Source organism: Oncorhynchus mykiss, chromosome 9 (genome assembly GCF_013265735.2).
Source record: "Oncorhynchus mykiss isolate Arlee chromosome 9, USDA_OmykA_1.1, whole genome shotgun sequence".
In the NCBI taxonomy this organism is placed as follows: Eukaryota; Metazoa; Chordata; class Actinopteri; order Salmoniformes; family Salmonidae; genus Oncorhynchus; species Oncorhynchus mykiss.
The window spans coordinates 60,990,132-61,014,046 of record NC_048573.1 but is presented as its reverse complement, the minus strand read 5'-3'; the positions used below and the strand labels follow the sequence as shown (position 1 = coordinate 61,014,046).

General features: G+C 39.7%; 1 protein-coding gene across 2 annotated transcripts in view; it reads right to left on the bottom strand.

Moving 5' to 3' along the window:
- Nucleotides 1-23,915, bottom strand: part of LOC110531229 (plexin-A2-like) — a 435,878-nt gene that overhangs the window by 58,354 nt on the left and 353,609 nt on the right. The window lies entirely within an intron of this gene.

Here is a 23,915-nt window from a genome sequence, read left to right as displayed (position 1 = left end):
AAACAGTAGAAAGAGGGGGAATGAGAAAGAGAAGAAAAACAGTAGGAGGAGGAATGAGAAAGAGAAGAAAAACAGTAGAAAGAGGAGGAATGAGAAAGAGAAGAAAAACAGTAGGAGGAGGAATGAGAAAGAGAAGAAAAACACTAGAAAGAGGAGGAATGAGAAAGAGAAGAAAAACAGTAGAAAGAGGAATGAGAAAGAGAAGAAAAACAGTAGAAAGAGGAGGAATGAGAAAGAGAAGAAAAACAGTAGAAAGAGGAGGAATGAGAAAGAGAAGAAAAACAGTAGGAGGAGGAATGAGAAAGAGAAGAAAAACAGTAGAAAGAGGAGGAATGAGAAAGAGAAGAAAAACAGTAGGAGGAGGAATGAGAAAGAGAAGAAAAACAGTAGAAAGAGGAGGAATGAGAAAGAGAAGAAAAACAGTAGAAAGAGGAGGAATGAGAAAGAGAAGAAAAACAGTAGAAAGAGGAGGAATGAGAAAGAGAAGAAAAACAGTAGAAAGAGGAGGAATGAGAAAGAGAAGAAAAACAGTAGAAAGAGGAGGAATGAGAAAGAGAAGAAAAACAGTAGAAAGAGGAATGAGAAAGAGAAGAAAAACAGTAGAAAGAGGAGGAATGAGAAAGAGAAGAAAAACAGTAGAAAGAGGAATGAGAAAGAGAAGAAAAACAGTAGAAAGAGGGGGAATGGGAAAGAGAAGAAAAACAGTAGAAAGAGGAGGAATGAGAAAGAGAAGAAAAACAGTAGAAAGAGGAGGAATGAGAAAGAGAAGAAAAACAGTAGAAAGAGGAGGAATGAGAAAGAGAAGAAAAACAGTAGAAAGAGGGGGAATGAGAAAGAGAAGAAAAACAGTAGAAAGAGGAATGAGAAAGAGAAGAAAAACAGTAGAAAGAGGAGGAATGAGAAAGAGAAGAAAAACAGTAGAAAGAGGAGGAATGAGAAAGAGAAGAAAAACACTAGAAAGAGGAGGAATGAGAAAGAGAAGAAAAACAGTAGAAAGAGGGGGAATGAGAAAGAGAAGAAAAACAGTAGGAGGAGGAATGAGAAAGAGAAGAAAAACAGTAGAAAGAGGAGGAATGAGAAAGAGAAGAAAAACAGTAGAAAGAGGAATGAGAAAGAGAAGAAAAACAGTAGGAGGAGGAATGAGAAAGAGAAGAAAAACAGTAGAAAGAGGAGGAATGAGAAAGAGAAGAAAAACAGTAGAAAGAGGAGGAATGAGAAAGAGAAGAAAAACAGTAGAAAGAGGAGGAATGAGAAAGAGAAGAAAAACAGTAGAAAGAGGAGGAATGAGAAAGAGAAGAAAAACAGTAGGAGGAGGAATGAGAAAGAGAAGAAAAACAGTAGAAAGAGGAAGAATGAGAAAGAGAAGAAAAACAGTAGAAAGAGGAGGAATGAGAAAGAGAAGAAAAACAGTAGGAGGAGGAATGAGAAAGAGAAGAAAAACAGTAGAAAGAGGAGGAATGAGAAAGAGAAGAAAAACAGTAGAAAGAGGAGGAATGAGAAAGAGAAGAAAAACAGTAGAAAGAGGAGGAATGAGAAAGAGAAGAAAAACAGTAGGAGGAGGAATGAGAAAGAGAAGAAAAACAGTAGAAAGAGGAGGAATGAGAAAGAGAAGAAAAACAGTAGAAAGAGGAGGAATGAGAAAGAGAAGAAAAACAGTAGGAGGAGGAATGAGAAAGAGAAGAAAAACAGTAGAAAGAGGAGGAATGAGAAAGGGAAGAAAAACAGTAGAAAGAGGAGGAATGAGAAAGAGAAGAAAAACAGTAGGAGGAGGAATGAGAAAGAGAAGAAAAACAGTAGAAAGAGGGGGAATGAGAAAGAGAAGAAAAACAGTAGAAAGAGGAATGAGAAAGAGAAGAAAAACAGTAGAAAGAGGAGGAATGAGAAAGAGAAGAAAAACAGTAGAAAGAGGAGGAATGAGAAAGAGAAGAAAAACAGTAGGAGGAGGAATGAGAAAGAGAAGAAAAACAGTAGAAAGAGGGGGAATGAGAAAGAGAAGAAAAACAGTAGAAAGAGGAATGAGAAAGAGAAGAAAAACAGTAGAAAGAGGAATGAGAAAGAGAAGAAAAACAGTAGAAAGAGGAATGAGAAAGAGAAGAAAAACAGTAGAAAGAGGAGGAATGAGAAAGAGAAGAAAAACAGTAGGAGGAGGAATGAGAAAGAGAAGAAAAACAGTAGAAAGAGGAGGAATGAGAAAGAGAAGAAAAACAGTAGAAAGAGGAGGAATGAGAAAGAGAAGAAAAACAGTAGAAAGAGGAGGAATGAGAAAGAGAAGAAAAACAGTAGAAAGAGGAGGAATGAGAAAGAGAAGAAAAACAGTAGGAGGAGGAATGAGAAAGAGAAGAAAAACAGTAGAAAGAGGAAGAATGAGAAAGAGAAGAAAAACAGTAGAAAGAGGAGGAATGAGAAAGAGAAGAAAAACAGTAGGAGGAGGAATGAGAAAGAGAAGAAAAACAGTAGAAAGAGGAGGAATGAGAAAGAGAAGAAAAACAGTAGAAAGAGGAGGAATGAGAAAGAGAAGAAAAACAGTAGAAAGAGGAGGAATGAGAAAGAGAAGAAAAACAGTAGGAGGAGGAATGAGAAAGAGAAGAAAAACAGTAGAAAGAGGAGGAATGAGAAAGAGAAGAAAAACAGTAGAAAGAGGAGGAATGAGAAAGAGAAGAAAAACAGTAGGAGGAGGAATGAGAAAGAGAAGAAAAACAGTAGAAAGAGGAGGAATGAGAAAGGGAAGAAAAACAGTAGAAAGAGGAGGAATGAGAAAGAGAAGAAAAACAGTAGGAGGAGGAATGAGAAAGAGAAGAAAAACAGTAGAAAGAGGGGGAATGAGAAAGAGAAGAAAAACAGTAGAAAGAGGAATGAGAAAGAGAAGAAAAACAGTAGAAAGAGGAGGAATGAGAAAGAGAAGAAAAACAGTAGAAAGAGGAGGAATGAGAAAGAGAAGAAAAACAGTAGGAGGAGGAATGAGAAAGAGAAGAAAAACAGTAGAAAGAGGGGGAATGAGAAAGAGAAGAAAAACAGTAGAAAGAGGAATGAGAAAGAGAAGAAAAACAGTAGAAAGAGGAATGAGAAAGAGAAGAAAAACAGTAGAAAGAGGAATGAGAAAGAGAAGAAAAACAGTAGAAAGAGGAGGAATGAGAAAGAGAAGAAAAACAGTAGGAGGAGGAATGAGAAAGAGAAGAAAAACAGTAGAAAGAGGAGGAATGAGAAAGAGAAGAAAAACAGTAGAAAGAGGAGGAATGAGAAAGAGAAGAAAAACAGTAGAAAGAGGAGGAATGAGAAAGAGAAGAAAAACAGTAGAAAGAGGGGGAATGAGAAAGAGAAGAAAAACAGTAGAAAGAGGAGGAATGAGAAAGAGAAGAAAAACAGTAGAAAGAGGGGGAATGAGAAAGAGAAGAAAAACAGTAGGAGGAGGAATGAGAAAGAGAAGAAAAACAGTAGAAAGAGGGGGAATGAGAAAGAGAAGAAAAACAGTAGAAAGAGGAGGAATGAGAAAGAGAAGAAAAACAGTAGGAGGAGGAATGAGAAAGAGAAGAAAAACAGTAGAAAGAGGGGGAATGAGAAAGAGAAGAAAAACAGTAGAAAGAGGAGGAATGAGAAAGAGAAGAAAAACAGTAGGAGGAGGAATGAGAAAGAGAAGAAAAACAGTAGGAGGAGGAATGAGAAAGAGAAGAAAAACAGTAGAAAGAGGGGGAATGAGAAAGAGAAGAAAAACAGTAGAAAGAGGAATGAGAAAGAGAAGAAAAACAGTAGAAAGAGGAGGAATGAGAAAGAGAAGAAAAACAGTAGGAGGAGGAATGAGAAAGAGAAGAAAAACAGTAGAAAGAGGAGGAATGAGAAAGAGAAGAAAAACAGTAGAAAGAGGAATGAGAAAGAGAAGAAAAACAGTAGGAGGAGGAATGAGAAAGAGAAGAAAAACAGTAGAAAGAGGAGGAATGAGAAAGGGAAGAAAAACAGTAGAAAGAGGAGGAATGAGAAAGAGAAGAAAAACAGTAGAAAGAGGGGGAATGAGAAAGAGAAGAAAAACAGTAGGAGGAGGAATGAGAAAGAGAAGAAAAACAGTAGAAAGAGGAGGAATGAGAAAGAGAAGAAAAACAGTAGAAAGAGGAATGAGAAAGAGAAGAAAAACAGTAGAAAGAGGAGGAATGAGAAAGAGAAGAAAAACAGTAGAAAGAGGAGGAATGAGAAAGAGAAGAAAAACAGTAGAAAGAGGAGGAATGAGAAAGAGAAGAAAAACAGTAGAAAGAGGAGGAATGAGAAAGAGAAGAAAAACAGTAGGAGGAGGAATGAGAAAGAGAAGAAAAACAGTAGAAAGAGGAAGAATGAGAAAGAGAAGAAAAACAGTAGAAAGAGGAGGAATGAGAAAGAGAAGAAAAACAGTAGGAGGAGGAATGAGAAAGAGAAGAAAAACAGTAGAAAGAGGAGGAATGAGAAAGAGAAGAAAAACAGTAGAAAGAGGAGGAATGAGAAAGAGAAGAAAAACAGTAGAAAGAGGAGGAATGAGAAAGAGAAGAAAAACAGTAGGAGGAGGAATGAGAAAGAGAAGAAAAACAGTAGGAGGAGGAATGAGAAAGAGAAGAAAAACAGTAGAAAGAGGGGGAATGAGAAAGAGAAGAAAAACAGTAGAAAGAGGAATGAGAAAGAGAAGAAAAACAGTAGAAAGAGGAGGAATGAGAAAGAGAAGAAAAACAGTAGGAGGAGGAATGAGAAAGAGAAGAAAAACAGTAGAAAGAGGAGGAATGAGAAAGAGAAGAAAAACAGTAGAAAGAGGAATGAGAAAGAGAAGAAAAACAGTAGGAGGAGGAATGAGAAAGAGAAGAAAAACAGTAGAAAGAGGAGGAATGAGAAAGGGAAGAAAAACAGTAGAAAGAGGAGGAATGAGAAAGAGAAGAAAAACAGTAGAAAGAGGGGGAATGAGAAAGAGAAGAAAAACAGTAGGAGGAGGAATGAGAAAGAGAAGAAAAACAGTAGAAAGAGGAGGAATGAGAAAGAGAAGAAAAACAGTAGAAAGAGGAATGAGAAAGAGAAGAAAAACAGTAGAAAGAGGAGGAATGAGAAAGAGAAGAAAAACAGTAGAAAGAGGAGGAATGAGAAAGAGAAGAAAAACAGTAGAAAGAGGAGGAATGAGAAAGAGAAGAAAAACAGTAGAAAGAGGAGGAATGAGAAAGAGAAGAAAAACAGTAGGAGGAGGAATGAGAAAGAGAAGAAAAACAGTAGAAAGAGGAAGAATGAGAAAGAGAAGAAAAACAGTAGAAAGAGGAGGAATGAGAAAGAGAAGAAAAACAGTAGGAGGAGGAATGAGAAAGAGAAGAAAAACAGTAGAAAGAGGAGGAATGAGAAAGAGAAGAAAAACAGTAGAAAGAGGAGGAATGAGAAAGAGAAGAAAAACAGTAGAAAGAGGAGGAATGAGAAAGAGAAGAAAAACAGTAGGAGGAGGAATGAGAAAGAGAAGAAAAACAGTAGAAAGAGGAGGAATGAGAAAGAGAAGAAAAACAGTAGAAAGAGGAGGAATGAGAAAGAGAAGAAAAACAGTAGGAGGAGGAATGAGAAAGAGAAGAAAAACAGTAGAAAGAGGAGGAATGAGAAAGGGAAGAAAAACAGTAGAAAGAGGAGGAATGAGAAAGAGAAGAAAAACAGTAGGAGGAGGAATGAGAAAGAGAAGAAAAACAGTAGAAAGAGGGGGAATGAGAAAGAGAAGAAAAACAGTAGAAAGAGGAATGAGAAAGAGAAGAAAAACAGTAGAAAGAGGAGGAATGAGAAAGAGAAGAAAAACAGTAGAAAGAGGAGGAATGAGAAAGAGAAGAAAAACAGTAGGAGGAGGAATGAGAAAGAGAAGAAAAACAGTAGAAAGAGGGGGAATGAGAAAGAGAAGAAAAACAGTAGAAAGAGGAATGAGAAAGAGAAGAAAAACAGTAGAAAGAGGAATGAGAAAGAGAAGAAAAACAGTAGAAAGAGGAATGAGAAAGAGAAGAAAAACAGTAGAAAGAGGAGGAATGAGAAAGAGAAGAAAAACAGTAGGAGGAGGAATGAGAAAGAGAAGAAAAACAGTAGAAAGAGGAGGAATGAGAAAGAGAAGAAAAACAGTAGAAAGAGGAGGAATGAGAAAGAGAAGAAAAACAGTAGAAAGAGGAGGAATGAGAAAGAGAAGAAAAACAGTAGAAAGAGGGGGAATGAGAAAGAGAAGAAAAACAGTAGAAAGAGGAGGAATGAGAAAGAGAAGAAAAACAGTAGAAAGAGGAGGAATGAGAAAGAGAAGAAAAACAGTAGGAGGAGGAATGAGAAAGAGAAGAAAAACAGTAGAAAGAGGGGGAATGAGAAAGAGAAGAAAAACAGTAGAAAGAGGAGGAATGAGAAAGAGAAGAAAAACAGTAGGAGGAGGAATGAGAAAGAGAAGAAAAACAGTAGAAAGAGGGGGAATGAGAAAGAGAAGAAAAACAGTAGAAAGAGGAGGAATGAGAAAGAGAAGAAAAACAGTAGGAGGAGGAATGAGAAAGAGAAGAAAAACAGTAGGAGGAGGAATGAGAAAGAGAAGAAAAACAGTAGAAAGAGGGGGAATGAGAAAGAGAAGAAAAACAGTAGAAAGAGGAATGAGAAAGAGAAGAAAAACAGTAGAAAGAGGAGGAATGAGAAAGAGAAGAAAAACAGTAGGAGGAGGAATGAGAAAGAGAAGAAAAACAGTAGAAAGAGGAGGAATGAGAAAGAGAAGAAAAACAGTAGAAAGAGGAATGAGAAAGAGAAGAAAAACAGTAGGAGGAGGAATGAGAAAGAGAAGAAAAACAGTAGAAAGAGGAGGAATGAGAAAGGGAAGAAAAACAGTAGAAAGAGGAGGAATGAGAAAGAGAAGAAAAACAGTAGAAAGAGGGGGAATGAGAAAGAGAAGAAAAACAGTAGGAGGAGGAATGAGAAAGAGAAGAAAAACAGTAGAAAGAGGAGGAATGAGAAAGAGAAGAAAAACAGTAGAAAGAGGAATGAGAAAGAGAAGAAAAACAGTAGAAAGAGGGGGAATGAGAAAGAGAAGAAAAACAGTAGAAAGAGGAGGAATGAGAAAGAGAAGAAAAACAGTAGAAAGAGGAGGAATGAGAAAGAGAAGAAAAACAGTAGAAAGAGGAGGAATGAGAAAGAGAAGAAAAACAGTAGGAGGAGGAATGAGAAAGAGAAGAAAAACAGTAGAAAGAGGAGGAATGAGAAAGAGAAGAAAAACAGTAGAAAGAGGAGGAATGAGAAAGAGAAGAAAAACAGTAGAAAGAGGGGGAATGAGAAAGAGAAGAAAAACAGTAGAAAGAGGAGGAATGAGAAAGAGAAGAAAAACAGTAGGAGGAGGAATGAGAAAGAGAAGAAAAACAGTAGAAAGAGGAGGAATGAGAAAGAGAAGAAAAACAGTAGAAAGAGGGGGAATGAGAAAGAGAAGAAAAACAGTAGAAAGAGGAGGAATGAGAAAGAGAAGAAAAACAGTAGAAAGAGGAGGAATGAGAAAGAGAAGAAAAACAGTAGAAAGAGGAGGAATGAGAAAGAGAAGAAAAACAGTAGAAAGAGGAGGAATGAGAAAGAGAAGAAAAACAGTAGAAAGAGGAGGAATGAGAAAGAGAAGAAAAACAGTAGAAAGAGGAATGAGAAAGAGAAGAAAAACAGTAGAAAGAGGAGGAATGAGAAAGAGAAGAAAAACAGTAGGAGGAGGAATGAGAAAGAGAAGAAAAACAGTAGAAAGAGGGGGAATGAGAAAGAGAAGAAAAACAGTAGAAAGAGGAATGAGAAAGAGAAGAAAAACAGTAGAAAGAGGAATGAGAAAGAGAAGAAAAACAGTAGAAAGAGGAATGAGAAAGAGAAGAAAAACAGTAGAAAGAGGAATGAGAAAGAGAAGAAAAACAGTAGAAAGAGGAGGAATGAGAAAGAGAAGAAAAACAGTAGGAGGAGGAATGAGAAAGAGAAGAAAAACAGTAGAAAGAGGAGGAATGAGAAAGAGAAGAAAAACAGTAGAAAGAGGAGGAATGAGAAAGAGAAGAAAAACAGTAGAAAGAGGAGGAATGAGAAAGAGAAGAAAAACAGTAGAAAGAGGAGGAATGAGAAAGAGAAGAAAAACAGTAGGAGGAGGAGGAATGAGAAAGAGAAGAAAAACAGTAGAAAGAGGAATGAGAAAGAGAAGAAAAACAGTAGAAAGAGGAGGAATGAGAAAGAGAAGAAAAACAGTAGAAAGAGGAGGAATGAGAAAGAGAAGAAAAACAGTAGGAGGAGGAATGAGAAAGAGAAGAAAAACAGTAGGAGGAGGAATGAGAAAGAGAAGAAAAACAGTAGAAAGAGGAGGAATGAGAAAGAGAAGAAAAACAGTAGAAAGAGGGGGAATGAGAAAGAGAAGAAAAACAGTAGGAGGAGGAATGAGAAAGAGAAGAAAAACAGTAGAAAGAGGAGGAATGAGAAAGAGAAGAAAAACAGTAGAAAGAGGAATGAGAAAGAGAAGAAAAACAGTAGAAAGAGGGGGAATGAGAAAGAGAAGAAAAACAGTAGAAAGAGGAGGAATGAGAAAGAGAAGAAAAACAGTAGAAAGAGGAGGAATGAGAAAGAGAAGAAAAACAGTAGAAAGAGGGGGAATGAGAAAGAGAAGAAAAACAGTAGAAAGAGGAGGAATGAGAAAGAGAAGAAAAACAGTAGAAAGAGGAGGAATGAGAAAGAGAAGAAAAACAGTAGAAAGAGGAGGAATGAGAAAGAGAAGAAAAACAGTAGAAAGAGGAGGAATGAGAAAGAGAAGAAAAACAGTAGAAAGAGGGGGAATGAGAAAGAGAAGAAAAACAGTAGAAAGAGGAGGAATGAGAAAGAGAAGAAAAACAGTAGGAGGAGGAATGAGAAAGAGAAGAAAAACAGTAGAAAGAGGAGGAATGAGAAAGAGAAGAAAAACAGTAGAAAGAGGGGGAATGAGAAAGAGAAGAAAAACAGTAGAAAGAGGAGGAATGAGAAAGAGAAGAAAAACAGTAGAAAGAGGAGGAATGAGAAAGAGAAGAAAAACAGTAGAAAGAGGAGGAATGAGAAAGAGAAGAAAAACAGTAGGAGGAGGAATGAGAAAGAGAAGAAAAACAGTAGGAGGAGGAATGAGAAAGAGAAGAAAAACAGTAGAAAGAGGAATGAGAAAGAGAAGAAAAACAGTAGAAAGAGGAGGAATGAGAAAGAGAAGAAAAACAGTAGAAAGAGGAATGAGAAAGAGAAGAAAAACAGTAGAAAGAGGAGGAATGAGAAAGAGAAGAAAAACAGTAGAAAGAGGAATGAGAAAGAGAAGAAAAACAGTAGAAAGAGGAATGAGAAAGAGAAGAAAAACAATAGAAAGAGGAGGAATGAGAAAGAGAAGAAAAACAGTAGGAGGAGGAATGAGAAAGAGAAGAAAAACAGTAGGAGGAGGAATGAGAAAGAGAAGAAAAACAGTAGAAAGAGGGGGAATGAGAAAGAGAAGAAAAACAGTAGAAAGAGGAATGAGAAAGAGAAGAAAAACAGTAGAAAGAGGAGGAATGAGAAAGAGAAGAAAAACAGTAGAAAGAGGAATGAGAAAGAGAAGAAAAACAGTAGAAAGAGGAGGAATGAGAAAGAGAAGAAAAACAGTAGGAGGAGGAATGAGAAAGAGAAGAAAAACAGTAGAAAGAGGAGGAATGAGAAAGAGAAGAAAAACAGTAGAAAGAGGAGGAATGAGAAAGAGAAGAAAAACAGTAGGAGGAGGAATGAGAAAGAGAAGAAAAACAGTAGAAAGAGGAGGAATGAGAAAGAGAAGAAAAACAGTAGAAAGAGGAGGAATGAGAAAGAGAAGAAAAACAGTAGAAAGAGGAGGAATGAGAAAGAGAAGAAAAACAGTAGAAAGAGGAGGAATGAGAAAGAGAAGAAAAACAGTAGAAAGGAGGAATGAGAAAGAGAAGAAAAACAGTAGAAAGAGGAGGAATGAGAAAGAGAAGAAAAACAGTAGAAAGAGGAGGAATGAGAAAGAGAAGAAAAACAGTAGAAAGAGGAGGAATGAGAAAGAGAAGAAAAACAGTAGGAGGAGGAATGAGAAAGAGAAGAAAAACAGTAGAAAGAGGAGGAATGAGAAAGAGAAGAAAAACAGTAGAAAGAGGAGGAATGAGAAAGAGAAGAAAAACAGTAGAAAGAGGAGGAATGAGAAAGAGAAGAAAAACAGTAGAAAGAGGAATGAGAAAGAGAAGAAAAACAGTAGAAAGAGGAATGAGAAAGAGAAGAAAAACAGTAGAAAGAGGAGGAATGAGAAAGAGAAGAAAAACAGTAGAAAGAGGAATGAGAAAGAGAAGAAAAACAGTAGAAAGAGGGGGAATGAGAAAGAGAAGAAAAACAGTAGAAAGAGGAATGAGAAAGAGAAGAAAAACAGTAGAAAGAGGGGGAATGAGAAAGAGAAGAAAAACAGTAGAAAGAGGAGGAATGAGAAAGAGAAGAAAAACAGTAGAAAGAGGAGGAATGAGAAAGAGAAGAAAAACAGTAGAAAGAGGAGGAATGAGAAAGAGAAGAAAAACAGTAGGAGGAGGAATGAGAAAGAGAAGAAAAACAGTAGAAAGAGGAGGAATGAGAAAGAGAAGAAAAACAGTAGGAGGAGGAGGAATGAGAAAGAGAAGAAAAACAGTAGAAAGAGGAGGAATGAGAAAGAGAAGAAAAACAGTAGAAAGAGGAATGAGAAAGAGAAGAAAAACAGTAGAAAGAGGAGGAATGAGAAAGAGAAGAAAAACAGTAGGAGGAGGAATGAGAAAGAGAAGAAAAACAGTAGAAAGAGGAGGAATGAGAAAGGGAAGAAAAACAGTAGAAAGAGGAGGAATGAGAAAGAGAAGAAAAACAGTAGAAAGAGGAGGAATGAGAAAGAGAAGAAAAACAGTAGAAAGAGGAATGAGAAAGAGAAGAAAAAGCAGCCAGACAGTAGTGGTTAACGAGCATAAAAAATAGATGAAAGGGTTACTCTCTCTCCCCTCCCTCCTCCAGAGGACCAACAGTCCTGAATACCAACACTGCAATGCTTCATCTTCTGAGAGCTGGGCTAACCGTGCAGGGAAAGCACAAGTACACACTCTCTTCCTCCTCGGACTCTCTCCTTTCTCCACATCACCAGCCTACGCTTCTCCTCTCCTCACAAACAGTTCATTGACTATTGTCCAACTGATAGCGTGACTATGTGATTACCTCAGCTCCCACCTGGACATGTTACTAGCATATTGTCCCCAATCAAAGTACCCTTGAGTGTGTGTATGTGTGTGTGTTTCTGAGTACTCAGAGAACCACTGTGCTTTATAATATCGTGACTGTCACCGGCTCGCTACCACCCCACACCCTTCAGCTACAGGAGCCTGTTGCCAATTTACTTGGTGCGGCGTTGTGAAAATGACCCTCTTAATGTGGCGGGAAATGACTATGATTACTTTGGGCTGCAGGCGGGGAAATGGTGGCTGGGGCTGTAACGTGTAACAGTGGTGTACGGGGATAAGGAGAGGTATTTAGGATGGGCTGGAGCTCTCTCTCTCTGTGACAGCTTATTTGATGTGGGATGCACCAGGCTGATGGAAGGTGGAGTTTTGTTCACCCCATTTCAGCTGCAGGATGAGAGGAAGAGGCACTACTGACAGCCGAAGGAGTGTATGATTGTGCCCTCTTCTATAAACACCTGGGGTTGGAACCGGTTCAGGGAACAGAACCAAACATATTTTTTGTGGAAGAAACAGAACTAGAACCGGGAATGAAAGTGATCTCTAGTGTTCCAAAATGAAACCATTGTTTTCAAATCTTGAGAACCGGTTAATAATGTAATTTTTGGTTCCAAAAATATCCCTAATGTCTAGTCTAGAATGATGTAATTCAGTGAAGTTATGATGCTAGTAGCCTAAATGCAATCCAACTCACGTCATGATGTTCAACGTCTCAAGCCCCCTCATGTCCACGTGTCTCTCTCGCTCTCTTCCCAAACATACAATTTCAGTCGCATCTCCCACCTGCACTTATTAACCAATCAAACATGTAAACAACTAGCTTACCTGTTTTATAGCAAGCTGTTCTATCCTTATTGGTGGAGTAAATAAATAAGCTCAATGTAAAAATTATGTTGTTTTTCAAGAGTTTCAAAATGTAGGAAAATAAACTATATGAAGCTGTACTTTTTTGGGTTCAAAACGGTTCAGAACTTCATTATGCTGGTCGGAACACTGGAACAGAACGAAACAAATAGGGGAACAGAACGATTGGAAAATCATTTTGATTCCAACCCCTGATACACACACCAACTCACACACACACACGTACATCCACCTACTGCGTCTCTCATCTTTACTACTGCTCTCTACTAAAGTCTTCATCCTCAAAATCAATACAGACCGAAGCTGAATAAACATACAAATATTGTGTTTTGGATAAAGTGCACATACCCTCCATGATTGCTCCCCTCTCTCCTCCACAGAGAAGTATCCTCCCCTCCCCCTCATTGCCCCTCCTCTGACTCACAGTGGATTGTGTGTTAATAGAACCTATTAAAGGTTTTAATAAGCCCAGCAAGTCCCTGTAGAAGGAAAGTCAAATAAAGGCCTTTGTGCGGAGCCATGTTGGGGCTCCTTTCAATGGTTCACTGAGACTCCTCACTATGTTTCCTACCTCCTCCCCCATCTCTCCATCCTCCCATCTCCACTTCCCTCGCTCTTTTAATTGAGTTCCATTAATGAACATCAGGATTTTCATTATCCTACAGTGCATTAAGACTGGGGCTTGATGCTGATAAATAGGTTGAGGGGGACTGATTAGTAGGCTGTGGAATGTCTTCAGAATGGAATAGTGCTAAACACAACATTCTCTTTCTGTATTAAGCCATTCTATTCCAGCAGCGCTCCGCATGGACGGGAATGTCATTAGAAAAACGCTGAAGACAAAAAAAAGAGTGAAAAGACTCAAGGCGATAGAAAACTTGCTACTGTTCTGTCGTTCCATTTAAAAATGGAGTGAGAGATAGAGAACAGGAAGCTATAAGAGAGTGGGACTGAGGACGGAGTGAGAGATAGAAAACAGGAAGCTATAAGAGAGTGGGACTGAGGACGGAGTGAGAGATAGAAAACAGGAAGCTATAAGAGAGTGGGACTGAGGACAGAGTGAGAGATCAATGCAACATATCCAGGTAAGGATCATTATAGAGTACAGAAGGATTGTCTCTAGAGAAAAAAAGAAAGAAAGGCTAGGTAAAGAGATGGAGAGAATTAGAGAGAAACAAACAGAGAAAAAGAGAGAAACACAGAGAAAGAGAGCGTGAAAGAGAGCGATATATAACAAACTTACAACCAAACAATTGTCTGACTATAAGGTTTAAAAGCAGATAAACTAATTAAACCGGGAAGGTAAGTAGTCTAAAGTCGACAGATTGTCAAAACGTAGATACCATGTCCAGAAAGCTTTTAGGGGAAAAACCATCTAATGTTTGTGCTGTAGACTCTCACGAGTAGACAGACTACACTTCAACTAAGGGAGGGGAACATCACTTCTAGACTATTAATGTGGAGAGCATACTCTCAGAATCTAAAAAGATCCTCAAAACAACATGGGAAGTATGAATATAGTTCATACATAAAGCCATGACCATGGCTTGTTGATGTACCATTGCCTGTATCTCTGGGCCGTACATGGAACCTTTTCTCTGTCTAATTTGGATTAGTCACATCAGAAACATGTTCTAATATAATGTTAATGACTGGAATTTAGAATGTAGACTGAACTGCTGTGAAAATATAATAGCATATAAAGTGTTCTGGCAGCCAGGAGAGCACAAAGTCTCCCCCATTATACTAATAATATAACCTAAGACAGGTGTGTGTGTGTGTGTGTGTGTGTGTGTGTGTGTGTGTGTGTGTGTGTGTGTGTGTGTGTGTGTGTGTGTGTGTGTGTGTGTGTGTGTGTGTGTCTGTGTGTGTGTGTGTGTGTGTGTGTGTACACTCTGTGCCATTCTGTTGACATTCCACATAATATACAGTCATTGAAATTCTACACTTGGACACTCAAAGTCAATCTTAAATTAATCATTCTTTATTATCAGTGCGCTGGAGAGGTTCCAACCAACTCAATGCACCAAGTACACTTTGATCAGGAGCTCTATCAGGGCAGTCCCATTAGATCTCTCATATACAGACAAGTTATGTTTCATGATTTAGCTTATTCATCATTCATAATTAATTCATCATTAACGTTGACTTCATTCATGTGACCGACCAATACTGGGTCATGTATGTGACCGATCAATACTGGGTCATGTATGTGACAGACCAATACCTCACGAGGCTTCTCCTCTCTAAGCTGAGACATTGAAACTGAGATATCTTTCGTTCTCAAAACAAGGGTCTGGTCGTACAGCTAAATTGCAGATACTGATAGTGAGATTTCTTTCCAGGCATGTTCAATCAGTCACTTGCATGAACACAGAAATCGGTGATTAGAAAAGCACAAACATACATTTTTCCAGCACAATTCAGTGCTTTCAAAATGTATTCACACTCAAATCAAATGTTTACATCAGCAGATGTCACAAAGTCCTATACAGAAATCCAGCCTAAAACCCCAAAGAGCAAGCAATGCAAATGTAGAAGCACGGTGGCTAGGAAAAACTCCCTTGACTTATCACACATTTTGTTTTTACAGCCTGAATTTAAAATGTATTCAATCGATATGTTGTGCCACTGGCCTACACACAATACTCCATAATGTCAAAGTCGAATTATGTCTTTAGACATTTTTACAAATTAATACAAAGTGAAAAGCTGAAATGTCTTGAGTCAATAAGTATTCAACCAGCCTCTTAGTTGTGGCAAGCCTAAATAAGTTCAGAAGTACAAATGTGCTTAACAAGTCACATAATAAGTTACATGGACTCACTGTGTGCAATAATAGTGTTTAACATGATTTTTGAATAACTACCTAATCTCTGTACCCAACACATACAATTATCTGTAAGGTCCCTCAGTTGGCCAGTGAATTTCAAGTGTTTAGAGCGTTGGACAAGTAACCGAAAGGTTGCAAGATCGAATCCCTGAGCTGACAAGGTAAAAATCTGTCGTTCTGCCCCTGAACATGACCGTTCCTAGACCATCATCGAAAATAAGAATTTGTTCTTTACTGACTTGCCTAGTTAAATACAGGAAAAAAAAAATTACCAGGGTGGTTTTCCAATGCCTTGCAAAGAAGGGTACCTATTGGTTGATGGGTAAAACAATGATAAAGTAGACATTGAATATCAATACACCTAGTCACTACAAAGATACAGGCGTCCTTCCTAACTCAGTTATCGGAGAGGAAGGAAACTGCTCAGAGATTTCACCAGTTACAGAGTTTAATGGCTGTGATAGGAGAAAGCTGAGGATGGATCAACAACATTGTAGTTACTCCACAATACTAACCTAAATGACAGATTGAAAAGAAGGAAAAATATGAAAAAATATGCATCCTGTTTGCAATAAGGCACTAAAGTAAAAATGCAAAATATGTGGCACAGAAATTATGTCCAAATTTTCTCCTGAATAGAAAGTGAAACGTTTGGGACAAATCCAAACAACATATCACTGAGTACCACTCTTCATATTTTCAAGCATGGTGGTGGCTGCATCATGTTATTATGGGTATGCTTGTCATCGGCAAGGACTACAGAGTTTTTAAAATAAAAAGAAATGGAATAGAGCTAAGCACATGCAAAATCCTAGCGGAAAACCTGGTTCAGGCTGCTTTCCAACAGACAATGGGAGACAGATTCCCCTTTCAGCAGGACAATAACCTAAAACACAAGGCCTAATACACACTGGAGTTGCTGACCAAGACAACATTGAATGTTCCTGAGTGGCCTAGTAACTGTTTTGACTTAAAACGGCATGAAAATATATGGCAAGACTTGAAAATGGCTTGAACAATTTTTGAAATAATAATGTGCAAATATTGTACCATCCAGGTGTGTAAAGCTCTTAGACTTACCCAGAAAGACTCACAGCTGCAATCACTGCCAAAGGTGCTTCTACGAACTATTGACTCAAGGGCGTGAATACTTATGTAAATCCGATAATTCTGTATTTCATGCAAAAAAAATGTGCAACAATTTCTAAAAACATGTTTTCACTTTGTCATTATGGGGTGTTGGGTGAGGAAAAAACATATTTAATCCATTTTGAATTCAGGCTGTAACACAACAAATGTGGATACGTCAAGGGGCATGAATACTTTCTGAGTGTATAAAACATTAAGAAAACCTTCCTAATATTGAGTTGCACCCCCTTTTGCCCTCAGAACAGCCTCAATTCGTCAGGGCACGGACTCTACAAGGTGTTGAAAGCGTTCTACAGGGATGCTGGCCCATGTTAACTCCAATGCTTCCCACATTTGTGTCAAGTTGGCTGGATGTCCTTTGGGTGGTGGACCATTTTTGATACACATGGGAAACTGTTGAGCGTGAAAAACCCAGCAGCGTTGCAGTTCTTGAAACAAACCGGTGCACCTGGCACTTACTACCATACCCCGTTCAACGGCACTTCCATGTTTTGTCTTACCCATTCACCCTCTTAAAAATCTTAACAAATTTAACTTTAACCTGTCTCCTTCTCTTCATCTACACTGATTGAAGCGAATATAACAAGTGACATCAATAAGGGTTCATAACTTTCACCTGGATTCACCTGGTCGGTCGATGTCATGGAAAGAGCAGGTGTTCCTAATGTTTTGTATACTCAGTGTATGTTCTATACAGGCTATATGATCTAGTAGGATGTTGTAGAGGTTACTGACTGAAATATAGATTCTAGTCTGAACTGCTGGGAAATTCGAATAACATATAAACTGCAATGCCTCGGGCAGCCCTCATTATACTCATAATATAACCCAAGACAGGAGTCAATGTCTGACTGTGTGTGTGTGTGTGCGTGTGTGTGTGCGTGCGTGTGTGTGCGTGTGTGCGTGCGCGTGTGTGTGCGTGCGTGCATGCGTGTGTGTGTGTGTGTGTGCGTGCGTGCGTGCGTGCGTGTGTGTGCGTGTGCGTGTGCGTGTGTGTGCCATTCTGTTAACTTTTCCCATAATATACAACATGGTTTGTTTTTCCACCCAGCTCATGCTGCCCTCAGGGGTATTATGCAGTTTCCCTCAATGAGATTCTGCTCCTGCTCTTTCTTTCCCTGAGAGACATTTCTAGAAGGATTCAGTAGCCCATTCTTAAACTCAATACATGGTATTATAGGATTATAAATTGTCGTTACAGGTCAAGTATAAGGTTAGCTAACCTTTGTTTGAACAGTGTGCATATAATCATTTATACATCTACAAAGAATAGATAAAGTAGTGAAATACCATCAGTAAGTAAATGATGAACCTTTTGATGTGAAGCTGGTCTTAAAGCAGACGTGTGATGAAAGAGAGAGAGTTGTGAGAGACACAGAGAGCAGACTAAATGTTAATTACAGCGTGAGCATGCGTGCTGCATGTCTAATGCACCTTGTTAACCCAGAAACTCTTTTCATACAAGCAGTGACGGTTGTAGCTTGTATGGCTCCCTGGGCAAACCCCCCCTTCAGCCAACACCCCCCCTTCACCCAACACAAAAAAGCACCATTCATTTTATATACTACTACAAATTGTAGTATATAAATACAAATAAAAAGGGAATTGAATTATTACACTATTACCCTATTGCTAACAAAAAACAAATAACACAAATAAACCTAAATTGCACAAATCCTATATAACACAAATAGAATAATACACTCATAAAGAAGAGAACCTGATTATTACACTATTGCACTTCAAACAAGAAACACAAACTAAATTGCACAACTAATTGCATTAGTACTGTACAAAGTTAGAGGTGCGCTATTTGATAGAGGGAGCGGGGGAGTCTCTCCAGTGGGGAGACCTGAGGTCAACCTACCCCCGCCCCCTCCCCATCTCGTACCTCTGAGTGGGAGACCTTCCCAGGCAGCAGCCTGCCTAGCTCACAAACTAGAATCAGGACGCCCACTCCAACCAGGTTAATTGACCCACAGTCCAACATGGTGACATGATATCATTGACGTGACGTGCAAATGAGCGATGGAAAACCGATCGCGCAAATGTCACCATTTTGATTTGTGTGCGTGTGCGTGTGCGTGTGTGTGTGTGTGTGTGTGTGTGTGTGTGCGTGCGTGCGTGCGTGTGTGTATGCGTGGGCAGCAAATAGAGCCATTCATTAAGAGCGGGCCTTGTCAACCAGTGCACTCTCAACCCACCATGGTATACTTCTGTAAGATGCAATATGGATAAGACAGCACCAGAAAGCTGAAGGTCCAGGAAGTCGGAGGTTAAGTGCCCTAGGTAACTTCCTGTATGTACTTTATTTAAAGGGGGAGATCAAGCTGATCCTAACTGTTATAGGCCTGTTTATATTTTGCCCTGTTTCTCAAAAGTGTTGGAAAAACTTGTCAATAATCAACTGACTGGCTTTCTTGATGTCTATAATATTCTAACGGGAATGCAATCTGGTTTCGCTCAGGTTATGGATGTGTCACTGCAACCTTAAAGGTCCTCAGTGATGTCACCATTGCCCTTGATTCTAAGCGATATTGTGCTGCTATTTTTATTGAATTGGCCAAAGCTTTTGATACAGTAGACCATTCCATTCTTGTGGGCCAGCTAATGAATATTTGTGTCTCTGAGGGGTCTTTGGCCTGGTTTGCTAACTATCTCCCTCAAAGAGTGCAGTGTATAAAGTCAGAAAATCTGCTGTCGCAGCCACTGCCTGTCACCAAGAGAATACCCCAAGGCTCAATCCTAGGCCCCACGCTCTTCTAAATTTACATCAACAACATAGCTCAGGCAGTAGGAAGCTTTCTCATCCATTTAAATGCAGATGATACAGTCTTACACTCAGCTGGCCCCTCCCCGAATTTTGTGTTAAATGCTCTTCAACAAACCTTTCTTAGTGTGCAACAAGCTTTCTCCATCCTTAACCTTGTTCTGAACACCTCCAAATCAAAGGTAATGTGGTTTGGTAAGAAGAATGCCCCTCTCCCCACAGGTGTGATTACTACCTCTGAGGGTTTAGAGATTGAGGTAGTCACCTCATACAAGTACTTGAGAGTATAGCTAGGCGGTACACTGTCCTTCTCTCAGCACATATTAAAGCTGCAGGCTAAAGTTAAATCTAGACTTAGTTTCCTCTATAGTAAATGCTCCTCTTTCACCAAAGCTTCCAAACTAACCCTGATTCAGATGACCTTCTTACCCATGCTAGATTACAGAGACATAATTTATAGATCAGCAGGTAAGGGTGCTCTCGAGCGGCTAGATGTTCTTTACCATTCGGCCATCAGATTTGCCACCAATGCTCCTTATAGGACACATCACTGCACTCTATACTCCTCTGTAAACTTGTAATCTCTGTATACCCGTCGCAAGACCCACTGGTTAATGCTTATTTATAAAACCCTCTTAGTCCTCACTCCCCCTATCTAAGATATCTACTGCAGCCCTCATCTTCCACATACAACACCTGTTCTGCCAGTCACATTCTGTTAAAGGTCCCCAAAGCACATTCATCCATGGGTCGCTCCTCTTTTCAGTTCGCTGCAGCTAGCGACTGGAACGAACTGCAACAAACACTCAAACTGGACAGTTTTATCTCAATCTTTTCATTCAAAGACTCTTACTGACAGATGTGGCTGCTTTGTGTGATGTATTGTTATCTACTTCTTGCCTGTTGTGCTGTTGTCTGTGCCCAATAATGTTTGTCCCATGTTGTGTTGCTACCGTGTTGTTGTTATGTTGTGTTGCTACCATGTTGTGTTGCTACCCTGTTGTTGTTATGTTGTGTTGCTACCATGTTGTGTTGCTACCATGTTGTGTTGCTACCGTGTTGTTGTTATGTTGCTACTATGTTGTGTTGCTACCGTGTTGTTGTTATGTTGTGTTGCTACCATGTTGTGTTGCTACCGTGTTGTTGTTATGTTGTGTTGCTACCATGTTGTGCTGCTACCATGTTGTGCTGCTACCATGTTGTGTTGCTACCATGTTGTGCTGCTACCATGTTGTGTTGCTACCATGTTGTGTTGCTACCATGTTGTGCTGCTACCATGTTGTGTTGCTACCATGTTGTGTTGCTCCATTGTTGTTGTTATGTTGTGCAGCTACTATGTTGTTATCTTAGGTCTCTCTTTATGTAGTGTTGTGTTTTGTCGCGATATATGTTTTGTCCTATATGCATATGTTATTGTTTTAATTTCCGCGTCCCTGCAGGTAGGCCGTCATTGTAAATAGGAATGTGTTCTGAACTGACTTGCCTAGTTAAATAAAGGTTACATAAATAACCCATGTGAGGTGGCGTTCTCTGACCGTGTAAACCAGGTCTGGGGCTGTGGCGGTCAGTAATAACTCATACTACATGGTCACACACTACTACAGAACTACTGCTCCTTCTGCTGCCTCAGATACTGGGCCTACATATACTATAAGTCCCAAATGGCACCCTATTCCCTACAAAGTGCACAACATTTGACCAGACCCCTATGGGCCCTGGTCAAAAGCCACACACTATATAGGAAATAGGGTGACATTTAGGACACACATATAGAGATAAAACATTTTATCTACACTTCGCTAGGGCTCTGGCCAAAAGTAGTGCACTATGTAGGAAATAGGGTACCATTTGGGGTGCACCCTATCTGTGTGGGCTGAATGGGATGGATGACTGGACTGTCACAGTGGGAGAGATAGTAGCTGCTAAAGTCTCCACGTGGGCCATAGGGAAGTGTATGACTGAAATGTAAACTAGCGTAGAGGCTCCTGATGGGTTTCAGGGAAGGGAAGTGTAGATGTATCTCTACAGGTGTGTCCTAAATTGCACCCTATGTATATCAGGAAACGGGTGATCTTTGGCACACAGTCACAGACTACATCAGTAGAGGAAGCGATGGAAGGCAGAGATGGACTAATTAATTAATAATAGGTAGAGATGGTTCAGGCCTAAACATAATAACAGGCTCAGCCATCCTGTTATCAACTGCTAATTGATGAGCTGCCATCAGAGCAGAACAGAGCTGTCCTATTCCTCAACCATCCCCATTAATGACAACAACACATTACTGTGGGTTACACATATGTTCAATTTCAGTCACTATGAGGATTTTCTGTTGCTTATGACTCAGCTCGCTCCTCTCTGTCAGCCAACAGTACCTTTGCCACAATGAGCCACAAGAAAAACGTCAAGAGAAAAGAAACAGTGTTTCAAATTGGTAATCCTTTAAATTCTTTTGAAGAAATGGAAGGTAATGAAAGGAATATTCAGGCCTGAAGGCCAGACCAGCAGGACTTAAACCATTGTGTTCCTAATGACGGGAGATAAAGGAAACCACGGGGCAGCTAGGAGTGTGTCGGGCTGGCGGCTGGCATTTTAAATAACATAACAGCATAATCCAGGTCATTTGCCTCTCCTCTTCTCTCCTCTCTCTGTTTGTCGTCTCTCTCTTCTCTTCTCTTCTCTTCTCTTCTCTTCTCTTCACTCTCTGTCTCTTCTCTTCTCTCTATGTCTCTTCTCTTCTCTCTATGTCTCTTCTCTTCTCTCTATGTCTCTTCTCTTCTCTCTATGTCTCTTCACTTCTCTTCTCTTTCTCTGTCTCTTCTCTTTCTCTGTCTCTTCTCTTCTCTTCTCTCATCTCTCTCTCTTCTCTTCTCTTCTCTCATCTCTCTATCTTCTCTCTCTTCACTTCTCATCTCTCTGTCTCTTCTCTTCTCTTCTCTCTCTGTCTCTTCTCTTCCTGTCTCTTCTCTTCTCTCTCTGTCTCTTCTCTTCTCTCTCTGTCTCTTCTCTTCTCTCTCTGTCTCTTCTCTTCTCTCTCTGTCTCTTCTCTTCTCTCTCTGTCTCTTCTCTTCTCTCTCTCTCTGTTCACTTCTCTCATCTCTGTCCCTTCTCTTCTCTCCTCTCTCTGTTTGTTGTCTCTCTTCTCTCCTCTTTCTCTCTCTCTGTCTGTGTTCACTTATCTCATCTCTCTGTCTCTTCTCTTCTCTCCTCTCCTCTCTATGTTGTCTCTCTCTTCTCTCCTCTGCTTGTTGCCTCTCTCGTCTCTTCTCTCCTCTCTCTCTATGCTCACTTCTCCCCTCTGTTTGCCGTCTCTATCTTCTCTTCTCTTTTCTCTCTGTCTGTTCACTTCTCTCCTCTCTCTGTTTGTCATCTCTCTCTCCTCTCCTCTGCTTGTTGCCTATCTCTTTTCTCCTCTCTCTGCTTGTAGTCTCTCTCATCTCTCCTCTGTCTATCTGTCGTCTCTCTCCTCTCCTCTGCTTGTTGCTAATCTCTTTTCTCCTCTCTCTGCTTGTAGTCTCTCTCATCTCTCCTCTGTCTATCTGTCCTCTCTCTCTCCTCTGCTCTGCTTGTTGCCTATCTCTTTACTCCTCTCTCTGCTTGTAGTCTCTCTCATCTCTCCTCTATCTGTCGTCTCTCTCCTCTCCTTGTTGCCTATCTCTTTTCTCCTCTCTCTGCTTGTAGTCTCTCTCATCTCTCCTCTGTCTATCTGTTGTCTCTCTCCTCTCCTCTGCTTGTTGCTAATCTCTTTTCTACTCTCTCTGCTTGTAGTCTCTCTCATCTCTCCTCTGTCTATCTGTCCTCTCTCTCCTCTGCTCTGCTTGTTGCCTATCTCTTTACTCCTCTCTCTGCTTGTAGTCTCTCTCATCTCTCCTCTATCTGTCGTCTCTCTCCTCTGCTTGTTGCCTATCTCTTTTCTCCTCTCTCTGCTTGTAGTCTCTCTCATCTCTCCTCTGTCTATCTGTCATCTCTCTCCTCTCCTCTGCTTGTTGCCTAGCTCTTCTCTCCTCTCTGGAGATGGTTTTAAGGCGGACTGTGACAGTTCTGCTGGTCCCCTGCTAACCCATCCATACGCCTATAAAACGATACAAAGACGGCAGTCTTTACTCTAGTAAAAGAGTAAGAGGACTCTATATTTAAAGATATAGTACATGGCCCTGAGTCCTGTCGAAAACAATCTAGATAGGAGACAGGAGACAGAAAGAGAAAAGTAAAGTAGAAGCTACTGCTGAATGTTTGATGAGGAGCCAGAGCTCAGTGGATAAGTGAGACTGACAGTGGTACAGTCGTGTACTCTCAGACTGATTGAGATTGGGATGGGGGGGTGAGAGAGAGAGAGAGACAGACCACTGTAACTGACTCAGTGAGCATAGCCTTGCTATTGAGAGAAGACAGGCTATGTGCACACTGCCCAAAAAACGAGGTGGAAACTGAGCTGCACATCCTAACCTCCTGCCCAATGTATGACCATATTAGAGACATATATTTCCCTCAGATTAAACAGACCCACAAAGAATTAAAAAACAAACGCAATTTTGATAAACTCCCATATCTACTGGGTGAAATATGACAGTGTACCATCACAGCAGCAACATTTGTGATCTGTTGCCACAAAAGGGCAACCAGTGAAGAACAAACACCAAATACAACCCATATTTATGTTTATTTATTTTCCCCTTTGTACTTTAACTATTTGCAAATAATATGACATTTGTAATGTCTTTATTCTTTTGGAACTTTTGTGAGTGTAATATTTACTGTTCATTTTCATTGTTTATTTCACTTTTGTTTATTATCTACTTCACATATGTTTCCCATGCCAATAAAGCCCTTAAATTGAAGAGAAAGAGAGAGAGCGAGAGAGAGAGAGAGAGAAAGAGAGAGAGAGAGAGAGAGAGAGAGAGAGAGAAAGAGAGAGAGAGATGAGACTACAACTCTCTATCTTGGCTCATAATTCAAAGGATACTAAACAAGTACTTGTTGCTAGAAATTCATATCTTGCCATTGTAAATGAAGTACATATTACATATGACATATTACGACTTTTGATGAATGGAATCAATACAAGTGGTAGAATGCACCTCTCTGATCCACACTCCACCTATCTATTAACAACATCCTCCCACTGTTTTCCACCTCCACT